General features: G+C 39.8%; 1 protein-coding gene across 3 annotated transcripts in view; it reads left to right on the top strand.

Annotated features, from left to right (window-relative positions):
• Positions 1 to 13308, top strand: part of foxp2 (forkhead box P2) — a 798642-nt gene that overhangs the window by 277715 nt on the left and 507619 nt on the right. The gene's annotated exons all lie outside the window — the stretch shown is intronic.

Here is a 13308-nt window from a genome sequence, read left to right as displayed (position 1 = left end):
CCATGGAATGAGACCTTGTATTGGAAAGAATAGTCTTTCTTTCAGAACATGTGGTGCCTTTGTGACATCTGAACAAGGTCATGTTTGGAAATTGAGCTACCATAAAATCTACAAACTGTCAGCCAAGATTTATCCATAAGTACTTCATTTTGACTAAAATTATGCCTTAATGAGATAACCACAAAAATTAATTTGTGAAGTTCACCCAGGATGACCATATCAGGAAATCCTTGAGAAGATTTTCTGATCGATGAAACCTTACGGGAGTTTGAAACAGCAGAGTAGGTTTTTAATTAAAGACATTTACAAAGTGTTGTGTGTGGTGGATTGAATGACTAATGTGGAAATAATGTACGTAGTTTATAAAACAAGAGTTATCTTCAAAAATTCAACAGTTATGATATTAAAGAACAAAATGTAAAAACTGTTTCCTCCCTCACTCTGCCTGAGATAAATTGACAAGAATTGCATTCACTGGTAGGAGGAAAGCTTCATACATTGAGAGAAAAGCTGAACGAATGTGACATGAATAAAGATTTAAATGTTATTGCAAAAGCAATATTATGAGCCACACTTTATTGCTCTCGGAGTTTTATAAAAAGTAAACAAATCACCTTCAAACATTTGTAAAACTTTAAGAAATGTTCCTTGGCCGGGTTTTAATTCTGAAGCTTCTTTGTAAAATTGTTAGTTACAAATTAAGGCTTTTTAAAAAACTATGTCTTATGATATGTGGCATCAGTAGTCCTCAAATCTGTCTGAGCTCCCACTTTTTAAAAGAATTTAGGTACATTCACAATAACAGTTCCTCTCCAAATGCAGCACAATCCCGATGATATCTTGGGCTAACAAGTGGCTGTAAGTAAATTCTGTGTTGCACAATTGCCAGGAAATAATCATCTCAAACAAGAGGAAAGCTAACCATCATCCCTAGACACTCAATGACACTACTGCCATTGACTTACCTATTCCTAACATCTGGGGGTTACCATTGCCAAGAAGCTGAATTGGACTAGCCATATAAATATGGTGGCTCCAAAAGCATGCCAGAGGCTAGGAATCCTGCAGCAGGTAATTCACCTCCTGATTCCCCAAAGTGCACTATAAAATACTTAAAATGTACTTCGCAAATTCATCAAGGATCCTTGGCCAGCACCTTCCAAACCTACAACTACTACCATCCAGAAGGACAAGGGCAGCAGGTACATTGGAATACCATCACCTGCAAGTTGTTCTCCAGGCCACTTATCATCCTGACTTGGATGTAATTTACCACTCCTTCTGTGTTGTTGGGTCAAAATTTTGAAACTTTAAAACAACACTGTATGTGTCCCTACATCTAATGGACTACAGTGGTTCAAGAAGGCAGCTCACCGCTACCCTGTTAAGGGCAATTAGGGATGAATAATAAATATCAGTCTATCTGGTGACATAGACATCCCTTGAATAAATTTTTAAAAAACATTGCCCAATATCTATGTGCAAACTTATTTTCAGGCAGTATCTCTTCGTGGTTAGGTCTGGATATTTGTGTTTCTTTGGAATCTTTTGAGAGAGAGCGAGAGAGAGAGCACTGTGAATCACTTGGGTAGCATATTGACTGAAGCTAATAAGTTATTTGAATTTATAGTTGAATAGACAAAATGTGGTCATGATAGGAATGACTTAATTAGATCAAGATGACTTATCTATTAGTACAAAATCAAAAATTTAAATGATTCTGCATATCAATGAGTCACATTAATGTCTGAAACAAAGTGATTTTTCATTCTATTCTAGCATTTCTAAACTCTAAAGTCTCTGAAAGGCTCTTGAATCTTTTTAGTTTAAAAATATCACATTTTTCACCCTTTGTAAATGTCAATCTGTTTGTTTGATCACATTTTGTCACAGCTAGAAAGAAATCAAACACATTTTAGAATGTTGAGCTGCTTTTTCCCTGATTGTCATGACAGTTGAATGAATTGCTTGTTATTTACAGCTTATAAGGAAAGCAGTGTTATGGTGGTAGTGTCACTGGATGAGTAATCAAGAGGTCTAGGTTAATGGCTGGAGAAGAGGGTTCATTTCCCAGCACAGAGCTGGTGGAATTTGAAATGAATGTTGTGGCATGATGGCAGCATCCCTCCCTGTCAATTCCCACCTGCTCTGTATGAGTGCCAAAAGATGTCCAAGCAGGTTGATTAAATTAATTACAGGGAAGCATATCATTAGTAACTTAATTGCCCAGCACCTTCAACCACAAATGAATATGTTTTTTTCTTTTAGAAACCTAAACCATTTTACCAAAATCTCTGTGTGAAAATGGTCAGAGGATTTGAAACCTGACAATGAACTTGAGACAGTTAGGACTTGACTGCCAATGTCTTGCTGAGTTTTTCAGAAAAGATATTTTCTAATCCACCTGTTCAGAGCTGTTAGTATACACCTCTGGAGCATGTGGGACTTGAATCCAGGCTTCCTGGTCCAAGGTAAGGACAGTACCATTTCATCAAAAAGCCTTAAATTTCTCAGAAAACGACTTAAATGATTATCAAAATCATTGCCATCTTCTTATTGTCTTTATCTAACACCTCCTGTAGCTAATTGGTTGCTGAAACAATCGACCATTGCTTCTCACACTTTAACTCTGACCAAGTCCTTTTTATCCATCATCCCTGTGTATGTTTGCCTCTGCTGACTCTATCTGGCAGGTTAACAAGTTTACATAATCTTCTTGTTTTCAAATCCCTCTGTGGCTTTGCACAATCCTCTCCATCTAGGACCTTTCAACTTTAACAAGTTAAGCATACTAATAATTTATCCAATATTTAATATCAATTTTAAAACCTTCAAGTGACTGAGTTTTCTTCAATGTCTTGCTATGGCCTGCATAACATCTACTTCCTTAGTAAAGACAGGTGAGATTATTTGTTTAATATTTTATCCATGCCCCCTCTTCCACATGTAATTTGCCTTTATGGGCTCTCATCAGTCCTACCATTTTCATAAACTTTTTAACATTTAACGTTTCTTTGGAAGACTTTGGGATCCTCTGTTACGCTAGTTGTGAGTCTTTCCTTATATTCTCTCTTTGGTTCCCTTATTTGTTTTTTGACTTTCTTCTTGAACATTTTGTCTTCAATTTTTTTTTCACAATTATATTTTGTGACAATCACGTTTTCTTCCATCACTTAATTTCTATTTCTTTTGACAGCCATGAACTCTAGGTTTGTTAATGCTACCTTTTTGTGGGAATATACCTTAACTGTGGTCAAACCAGATTATCTTTGAAGGTAGCCCACTGCTCATATGTTGTAAACTTATAGTTCCCTTCTGTCTAGCTCACCTCAGTTCTTGCTCCATTGAAGATGGCCGATTCTTGTCCTATTAAAACTTTCACCATCATCCTAAACCTTACTTTGTTAATTCATGGGATAAGGGCATCACTGGCTAGGCCAACATTTATTACCCATCCCTAATTGCCCACAGGACAGTTAAGAGTCAGTTGGTCTGGAGTCACATGTCAGTAAAGCCAAGTAAGGATGGCAGTTTCTTTCCCTAAAGGACATTATGATGGAATGATCACTGTCACCCAAATATTTTCCACAGTTACTTCATTTACTTAGCCCATTTCATTCCAAAGAACCAATACTAGTCATCCTGCTTTTTTGTTCTACTTGAGATACATTACTGTAACAATTTCTCCTGAACTCACGGCCCCTTATATTAACATTACTTCAGGTTTCCAATTACAACTACTCTATAATGCTTATACCTATCTGTAATTTCTTTGTAGGTGTATTCTTCCATATCCTTCCTCCATAAGCACTGAGCAACTTAATTGCACTCTTGTTCTTTAGCTGTAGCTAAATTGATTCTGGCCATGAACTGTCTGAGATATTCTCTTTTGTCCATCCTATCCAAACACAGCAAGCTTTGGACAATATCCAGGTTTAGGCATACAAATGGCCTATACCATCTCCAAGGCACAATTCAAGCCTGTGATGGGATATGTCCCATTTGTCGAGATGAGAGCAGTCCCAACAACACTCAAGAAACTTGGTGGCATCCAGGAGAAAGCAGCCCGCTGGATAGACATCATATTCACAAACATTCACTCACTCCAGCACTGATGCTGAATAGCAGTATTGTGTACCATCTGCAAGATGCTGTGTAAAAATTCACAAAGACCCATTAGACAACATCTTCAAAACCCACAACCACTTCCATTTGGAAGGGAAAGGGCAGCAGATATGTGTCTACAAATCCCTTCCAAGCGACTCACCATTCAGACTTGGGAATATAGAGTTACTGCGTCAAAATCCCATAAAATCCTTCCGAGCAGCATTATTGGCACCAAATGGATTGTAGTCGTTGAAGAAGGAAATTCACTATCACCTTGTCAAGGGCGACTAGGGATAGGCAATAGATGCAGGTCCAGCCAGTGACATCCAAATCCCCTGAATGAATTTAAAGAAAGCAATATCAGTAGTCAGGTGGCTCATGATAGGCATTCCAGCGAGCCTGAAGGAGATGCAATAATTTGTGTAACAAGATGAAAGGCTGATGTAATTATGACTCAGGACCTATGAGCTGCAACCTAAAGCTAAATATTTAGGCTAGTCAGAAGTGATGCTTTTTACTGCCTTTTATTGAGCAGAGATGCAGCACTGATTTGTGCTGATGAGTGGAAGGTGACCTGTGGACCACATTAAGTGCAGGAATAACCCTGCTTATTGCAGTAATATTAACACTGCATTGAAGATTAATGTTACTATTCATTTCAAACCACCTTTAGTGTCAAACTATTCTGACATCTATACATTTTAAAATCAAAAAGTCACTGAAATATTGTTTTCTGATGATTTTTTTAAACATTTCTATGTAAAATAGTGGTGCAATTCTGGAGAATGCAGCATTTCCATCTTGTAATGAGAGGAGTCCTTGAGTGATCTGTGGTAGAGTCTCAGCTTTGTATAATCTATGTTTATTGCTTGGATGAGGATGATGAAGACATGTCAGTCATATTTGCAGATGACACAATGATAAGTCAGACTTAATGTTGTGAAGAGGACATATTGACTTTACAGATGGGAATAGATAGGTTGGATGAAAAAATCTGGCAGGTGGAATGTAACTTGGGAAAACATGAAATTGTTCACATTGACAAGAAGAATTTTTAAAAAAGCATTATTTTAAACAAAGAATGCCAAGGTACAGAGTTTCTGTTGCAGAAATAATTGTAATGGAATGCTCTCTTTTGGAAGAATTGAACATAAAATGGAGATATTACACTTCCATTTTACATGGCATTAATGAGATCGCATCTCGGATATTGTGTTCAGTTTTGGTCTTCTTATTTAAAGAAGGATGCAAAGATTGAAGATGGTTCAGAGGAGATTTATTGGATTAATACCTGAAATGAGGAACTTGTCTTATGAGGAAAGTTTTGACAGACTGGGCTTCATTCCACAGGAGGTAAAAAGAGTGAGGAGTGACTTAATTGAGGTATCTAAGGTCCTGAAAGGTACAGACAAGTTGGTTGTGGACAGGATGTTTTCTCTTATGGGTGAGGGAGGACAGGTTTAAAATTAAGGTTGTCTTTTCAGGTCAGAGATGAGAGTTTCTTTGTGTCAGAGTTGTGTAACTTTGGAACTCCTTACCTCAGAAGATGTTGGAGATGAGGGTCATTGAATATATTTTAATGTAGAGGCATATTTTAATGTTAGGCAAGGAATCAAAGGTTATCAGGACTAGATAGGAATGTAGAATTCAAAACACAAACAGGCCAGCTATGATTTTATTGCATGGCAGACCAAGCTTAAAGGGCCATTTTCTGCTCCGAAGTTGTATGCTCTTAGTCTAAACCTGAATGCTGTCCAGGTCTTGCTGTATATGAACAAGACCTCTTCAGTACTTTAGGAAATGTGAATGGTACTCAATATTGTACAATCATTAGTGAAAACCCCCACTTGAAGCCTTCTGATGGAAGAAAGTTTATTTATGAAGCAGCTGAAGATGTTTGAACAAGGACACTAACCTGATCAGTCTCTGCAGTGAAGGCCTGAAATTGAGATGATTGACCTCCAACGACCACACCATCTTCCTTTTTGTAAGGTATAACTTCAACCTTTGGCGACATTTCCTTTAAATTCCCTTGGATTCCAGGTTTTTTTTAGGGCTTCTTGATGCCACTTTCCATGAAATCTGATCTATACATAAGTTTGCCATTAAGGCCTCCTCATGCAATCTGTATATAATGTTGTAATTCTGCTTGTCAGTTTGCTTTGGGTTTGCAAGTTGTCTTACCATAATGTCTGCCATATAACTTATGTGTGCTCTACTGTTTTAAATAAATAAACAACAGAATTGCACAGTCCCTGATAAATGACTGAAAACATGTAAACATAGTAATGGGAAGCCATACCAAAACCTACAAATATATAGAATTATTATCAGCATAAAATTATTCACAAATTCCATGTTCAAGATTGATAGCACTGCTGTGTAAGTACAACTAATCTTGGTGGATGTTGCAGGGGTTCTCCATCATAGATATTGCTGGCCCAGCAATTGCAGCATGCCATAATCTACATGAGTCAAGATCCATGGAATCTGTCAAACATGAAAGAGACAACAGAAACTACAGGAAACTATTCAAGACACATTTGAAGAAGTGAATGGGAAAGAAGAATACTTTTTTTCTGAATAAGTGAAGCTAAAATCTCAGCTCCCTTCTGTGGAGGAAAATATTTTCAAGAGGAAAATGTTCGGCAGCAAGTTCAGGGTAATTTCAAATTTGAGATTACCATCTCTGAATTGATGACGTCTTTAGGAGATGGTTCTGCTTGGCTCACAACGTTGAGTAAAGAGCTAGAAGAGAAAGAAAGGAAATACTTCATGTTCTATATCATCAACTCGATGAAAATATTACTGGTTTCTAGGAAGCTCTGGATCAACTTGCATGACTAACAGAATCTTCAGCAGGACCAGCTACAGAAATAACAAGGTGAGCTCAAAGTAATGCTGGAAAAAATGACAGGCCTATAAAAAGAGGATGCACAGTACACATGGAGCTGTAAACTGCTTACGGAACAGACTTTCAGAAATAAATGCCAGCAATAATGCTCTTATGAAAAACACAAACAGGACATACAGAAGTCAAGTAACCACTGAAGCAGCAAGTGGAAGAGGTCCAGGATTCAGACAAAATGTAGAGGAAAACATTGGAGCGCTGGATGGTAATTCGAGTAGGTCATGAAGGAGAAAATATATTGTATCAGCCAGAAGGCTAAAAATACAATAGAATTAGAAGAATCCATGGCGGAAAACCAGAAACTTAAAAATGAATTGGAAACACAGATTAAAATAGTAAACATTTAGAAAATCGAAAGCACTCAAAACATTTTGAGGAATGGGACTAGTCAATGACTAGTCAATCTGGAGAAAACATTACCTGTAGTATGTCAGAAAAAGCAAATTTTAGAAACAACAACTACATTCATGCAACAAAACTTGACAACACCTCCAGACAAAGTCACCATCACAACTTATGGATATTTCAGCAAATTTGTAGAATGTTATAGAGACTCAAAATTTCATTTGTTGGTGGAAATTAATTTTCTTTTGGAAGAAAGGAGTTATTGTATTGGACTCTATTTTTAAGAGAGTTTCCCTTTAAGGATTTGATGTATTTATGTATACAATCTTGCACCTCTGCATGCCTGTTTGTCTGCTTTAGGATTTTCAAGCTGGACATGTAGAAATCAGTTGGCTTGCTAATGTCTGTTTCATAGTTTATAATGTGTTTAATTATTTTAATTAAACTAATCATTTAGTTAGTTGAGTGATTATTGGATCGTAACATGAAAAACTGCTGCCTTTATGTCAAGGAAAGTTACTCTCACTTCATATCTGGATTCAGCTGTTCAGTCTCTAGTTGATCAAGGATGTAATGACTTCAGGAGCTGAGTGCTTTTGGTGTCAATGAGCATATAATGCCCATTATTCCGAGGCAAATGCCACTTGATAGCACTGTCACTACACTTTCCATCATTTTGCTGGTGATCAAGAGTTGACCAACAGGGCAATATTTGGCTGGGGTTGATTTGTCCTGCTTTTTGTAGACAAAGCATCTATGAGTAATGTTTTACATTGCTTGGTAGATGCCAACATTTTAGCTATCCTTGAACAATCTGTCTACTTGCATAACTAATTCAGGAGTACAGGTATTTAATGATGATGTAGGAATATTATCTGGTCATTTAGTTCTTGCAGTATCTATCGCCTTTAGCCATTTCATGGCATTCATCAAATTGTCTGCAGACTAGCCTTTGGATGCCTCACGAGAAGGCTGAGATAGATCATCCACTCAGCACTTCTGGCTGATGATGGTTGCAGATGCAACCCTTGTCTTTTGCAATGATGTACTGGCTCCCCTCATCTTGAGGATGGGGATATTTGTGGAGCCTCCTTTTCCTGTTAGTTGTTTAATTGTCTACCATTATTCACCAATAGATGTGGTAGGCCTTGAAAATTTAGATCAGGACTGTTTGTAAGTGGATCACTGTGGAGCATCCGCGATGCTGAGGAGGTCATGGATACCATGTTGAGTGAACTGGTCACACCACAGGTTAGAATTGCTGAGGGAGACAGTGAATGGGTGACCAAAAGGCAGAAAAAGTGTAGGAAGGCAGTGTAGGTGTCCCCTGCGGTCATCTCCCTCCAAAACAGGTATGACGTTTTGGATACTGTCGGGAGAGATGGCTCACCAGGGGAAGGCAGCAGTTGCCAAGATCATGGCACCGTGGGGGGCACTACTGTTCAGAAGGGCAAAAAAAAAGACTCATAGGGCCATAGTCACAGGGGATTCTATTGTGAGGGGAGTAGATAGGCAGTCTGTGGTTGAAAACAGGACTCTTGGATGGTATGTTGCCTCCCAGGTGCTTGGGTCAGAGATGTCACCGATCAGCTATCGAGCATTCTAAGGGGAGAGGGTGAACAGCCAATTGTCTTGGTGCATAGAGGCACCAACAATATAAGTAAAAAATGAGATGAGTTCCTGAAAGAAGAATTCAGGGAGCTAGGAGAGAAATTAAAGAGGAGGACCTCAAAGGTAAGTAATCTCGGTATTACTACCAGTGCCATGTGCTAGCCAGCGTAGAAATGAAACAATAGGCTGGATGAACACATGGCATGAACTTTGGTGTAGGAGGGAGGGGTTCAGATTTGTTGGACATTGGGACCCATTCTGGGGAAGGTGGGGCTATTACAAAATGGACGGTCTAGATCCGAACCAGACCAGAACCAATGTCCTTGGGGGAGCTTTTGCTCTTGCTGTTGTGGAGGTTTTAAACTAATGGGGCAGGGGGCTGGGAACCAGAAGAGAAGACAAGTAGCCAGCAAGGTGGAAACTGGAGACTCTAAGAATCATGAAGATAGCATCAATAAGAGGAAGAGTAGGCAGAGAGCAGATGAGTGCAAAAGAACTGGTGGCCTGAAGTGCATCTACTTTAATGCAAGGAATATAGTGTGTAAGGCAGATGGTCTTCGGGTTTGGATTGTTGCCTGGGAGTATGATATGATTGCAATCACAGCGACTTGGTTGAAGGAAGGGCATAATTGGCAACTCAATGTTCCAGGACATAGACACTTCAGACAGGACAGGGAGGGATGTAAAAGGTGGGGGGTGGGGGGGGGGGGGGGGGGGGAATGGAGTTGCATTGCTGGTCAGGGATGACATCACGGCTGTGCTAAAGGAGGACACTATGGAGGGCTTGGTTAGTGAGGCATTATGGGTGGAGCTGAGAAATAAGAACGCTGCAATTACATTGTTGGGGCTGTATTACAGGTCTTCTAACAGTGAGCATGAGGTAGATGAACAAATAGGTAAACAGATTATGGAAAGATGTAGAGGCAATAGAGTAATGGTGATGGGAGATTTAAATTTTCCCAACATTGACTGGGATACACATGGCATCAGAGATCTGGATGGGGTAGAATTTGTAAGAAGCGTCCAGGAGGGTCTTCTAGAGCAATATGTCAATAGTCTGACGAGGAAAGGGGCCATTTTGGACCTGGTATTGGAGAATGAGGTGGTTGAAGTTGTGGTAGGGGATTTCTTTGGGAACAGTGACCACATTTCTGTAAGTTTTAGAATACTCATAGACAAATTTGAGTGTGGTCCTAAGGGAAGAGTACTAAACTCGGCCAAAGCCAATTATATCAAAATTAGGCAGGAGCTGGGAAATGTGGATTGGACACAGCTATTTGAAGGGAAGTGCACATTTGAGATGCGGAAGGCTTTCAAAGATAGGTTAAAGATAGTGCAGGATAGGCATGTCCCGTTGAAGGCAAAGGATAGGAAAGGCAAGATTTGTGAACCGTGAATGATAGGAGAAATTGTACGACTAGCCAAGAGGAAAAGGGAAGCGTACATAAGGTTCAGGCAAATAAGAACAGAATGGGCCCTGGAGGAATATCAGAAGAGTAGGACCGGACTTAAACGAGGAATCAAGCAGGCTAAAAGGGGTCATAAAATAGCTTTAGTGAGGAGAATTAAGGAGAATCCCAAAGCATTTTATTTTTATATAAGAAGCAAGTGGGTAACTAGAGAAAGGATTGGTCCACTAAAGGATAATGAAGGGAGGCTGTGGTGTTTAACCTGAGTGAATGGGTGAGATACTGAATGATTACTTTGCATCAGTATTCACTGAGGAGAGGAACATGATGAACGTTGAGATGAGAGATAGAAGTTTGATTAGTCTGGATCACTTTGACATAAGTAGGGAAGATGTGTTGGGTAGGCTAGAGATTATTAAGGTGGACAAATCCCCAGGACCGGATGGGATCTATCCCAGGTTGCTGAGAGAGGCGAGAGTGGAAATAGCTGGGGTCCTGACAGATATCTTTGTGGCATCCTTAAATACAGGTGAGGTGCTGGAGGACTGGAAGGTTGCTCATGTCCCTCTGTACAAGAAGGGTAGTAGGGATTTTCTAGGTAACTACAGACCAGTGAGGCTGATGTCAGTGGTAGGAAAGTTGCAGGAGAAGGTACTGAGGTATAGGATCTATTTATATTTAGAAAATAATCCGCTTATCAGTGATCGGCCACATGGTTTTTTTGTGGGGGAGATTGTGCCTCACCAATTTAATAGAATTCTTTGAGGTACAATGGATCTGCACCCCCAGATCTCTCTGCTCGTCAACTTTTGAGGAAGTGACCAAGTTGATAGATGAAGGAAGGGCTGTTGATGTCATATACATGGACTTTAGTAAGGCGTTTGATAAGGTTCCCCATGGTAAACAAATGGAAAAAGTGAGGTCACATGATGTGCAGGGTGTTCTAGCTGAGTGGGTAAAGAATTGGTTGAGCAACAGGAGACAGAGAGTAGTGGTTGAAGGCAGTTTGTCGAAATGGAGAAAGGTGACCAGTAGTGTTCCACAGGGGTCAGTGTTGGGGCCACTGTTGTTTGTGATATACCTAAATGATCTGGAAGAGGGCACTGTTGGTATGATCAAGTTTGTAGATGATATGAAGATTGGTGGAGTAGCAGAAAGCATAAGTGATTGCCAAAGAATACGGAGAATATAGATAGACTGGAGAGTTGGGCGGAAAAGTGGCAGATGGAGTTCCATCCAGACAAATGTGAGGTGATGCATTTAGGCAAGTCTAATTCTAGAGTGAATTATACAATGAACGGAAGAGCCTTGGGAAAAGTTGACAGGCAGAGAGATCTGGGAGTGCAGATCCATTATACCCTGAAGGTTGCTGCATAGGTGGATAGAGCGGTCAAGAAAGTATATGGTATGCTTGCCTTCATTGGATGGGGTATTGAGTATATGAGTTGACAGGTCATGTTAAAATTGTACAAGACATTGGTTCGGCTGCATTTAGAATACTGTGTACAGTTCTGGTCACTACATTACCAAAAGGATGTGGACGCTTTGGAGAGGGTGCAGAGAAGGTTTATGAGAATGTTGCCTGGTATGGAAGGTGCTAACTATGAAGAGAGGTTGAGTAGGTTAAGTTTGTTTTCATTTGAAAAAAAGGAGATTGAGGGGGCACCTGATTGAGGTTTACAAAATCATGAAGGGTATAGAAAGGGTAGATAGAGATAAGCTTTTTTCCCAGGGTGAAGGATTCAACAACAAGAGGTCACGCTTTCAAGGTGAGAGGTGAAAAGTTTAAGGGGGATACACGTGGCAAGTACTTTACACAGAGGGTGGTGGGTGTCTGGAATGCGTTGCCAGCAGAGGTAGTAGAGGCAGGCATGGTCGATTCATTTAAGATGGTCTGGACAGATGCATGAGTAGGTGAGGAGCAGAGGGATACAGATGCTTGAGACGTAGGCGACAGGCTTAGACTGTAGATTTGGATCAGCTCAGGCATGGAGGGCCGAAGGGCATGTTCCTGGGCTGTAAATTTTCTTTGTTCTTTGTTCTTGCTTCCCCTGTTTGGCATATAAGTTGTTCTGTATTGTACTTTCACTCAGTTGACACCTTACCTTGCGGAATAGTTGGCGTTACTCTTGGCATGCCCTCCTGCAGTCTTTCTTGAACCTCTGATTTGATGGTCTTTATGGTGTAGGGGAAATGCCAGATTATGAGGTAACAAATTAGGTTGAATACTATTCTGCTGCTGCTAATGATCAATGTGGATGTGACAAACAGATATAAATGACTCAATAGAAGGGTTCTTTTCTGATTGTTTATCTGCTGAAAACTTTGGTTTTGGTCACTTCCTTTGTTAAACGTATTGCTTTAATCTTCAGCATATTATGGTCCCTTTAACAGTACTTCTGCATTCCACAACCTATCCAGTTATCTTGGGCCCACTAGCTGGTTCTGGCAGGGATACCTATTCCTGGTTATGAATCTGCCAATGGTCCATCATGTTGTACCCCAGTTTGGAATCAGGTCAGTTCTAACTTCCTAAAGGTCCCCACGTCTATCCAGGAAAGATGTTTTGAAGCATTGCTGCTCCCTTCCCAGTTCTGGAATGTTTTAAAAAAAAAGGTTACAAAATTTATAACATTAGCTTGCTCATAATTCTAGACTTAAATCTTGATGGGGTTAATTTTCCTTTAGATGGTGGTAGAAAACTAGTGGAAGTTGAATGACTATTTGTTATGCATGTCATTTATAGATTTCAGTGCATGGGAAAAGCAGATGTGGTGGCCAACATACAACCAATCTGCTTGCACCAGTTTTACTGTCTCATAAAATTTGTAAGTTATATCCCTCCTCTCCCTGATAAGTTTAAGCCTCACATTGCCCATTGTTATTGACTCTTTGTGAGCTATGTGTCTTTACACTAAAAAATTG

This window comes from Hemiscyllium ocellatum, chromosome 19, assembly GCF_020745735.1.
Source record: "Hemiscyllium ocellatum isolate sHemOce1 chromosome 19, sHemOce1.pat.X.cur, whole genome shotgun sequence".
Classification (NCBI taxonomy): domain Eukaryota; kingdom Metazoa; phylum Chordata; class Chondrichthyes; order Orectolobiformes; family Hemiscylliidae; genus Hemiscyllium; species Hemiscyllium ocellatum.
This window is presented reverse-complemented; position numbering and strand designations above follow the sequence as displayed.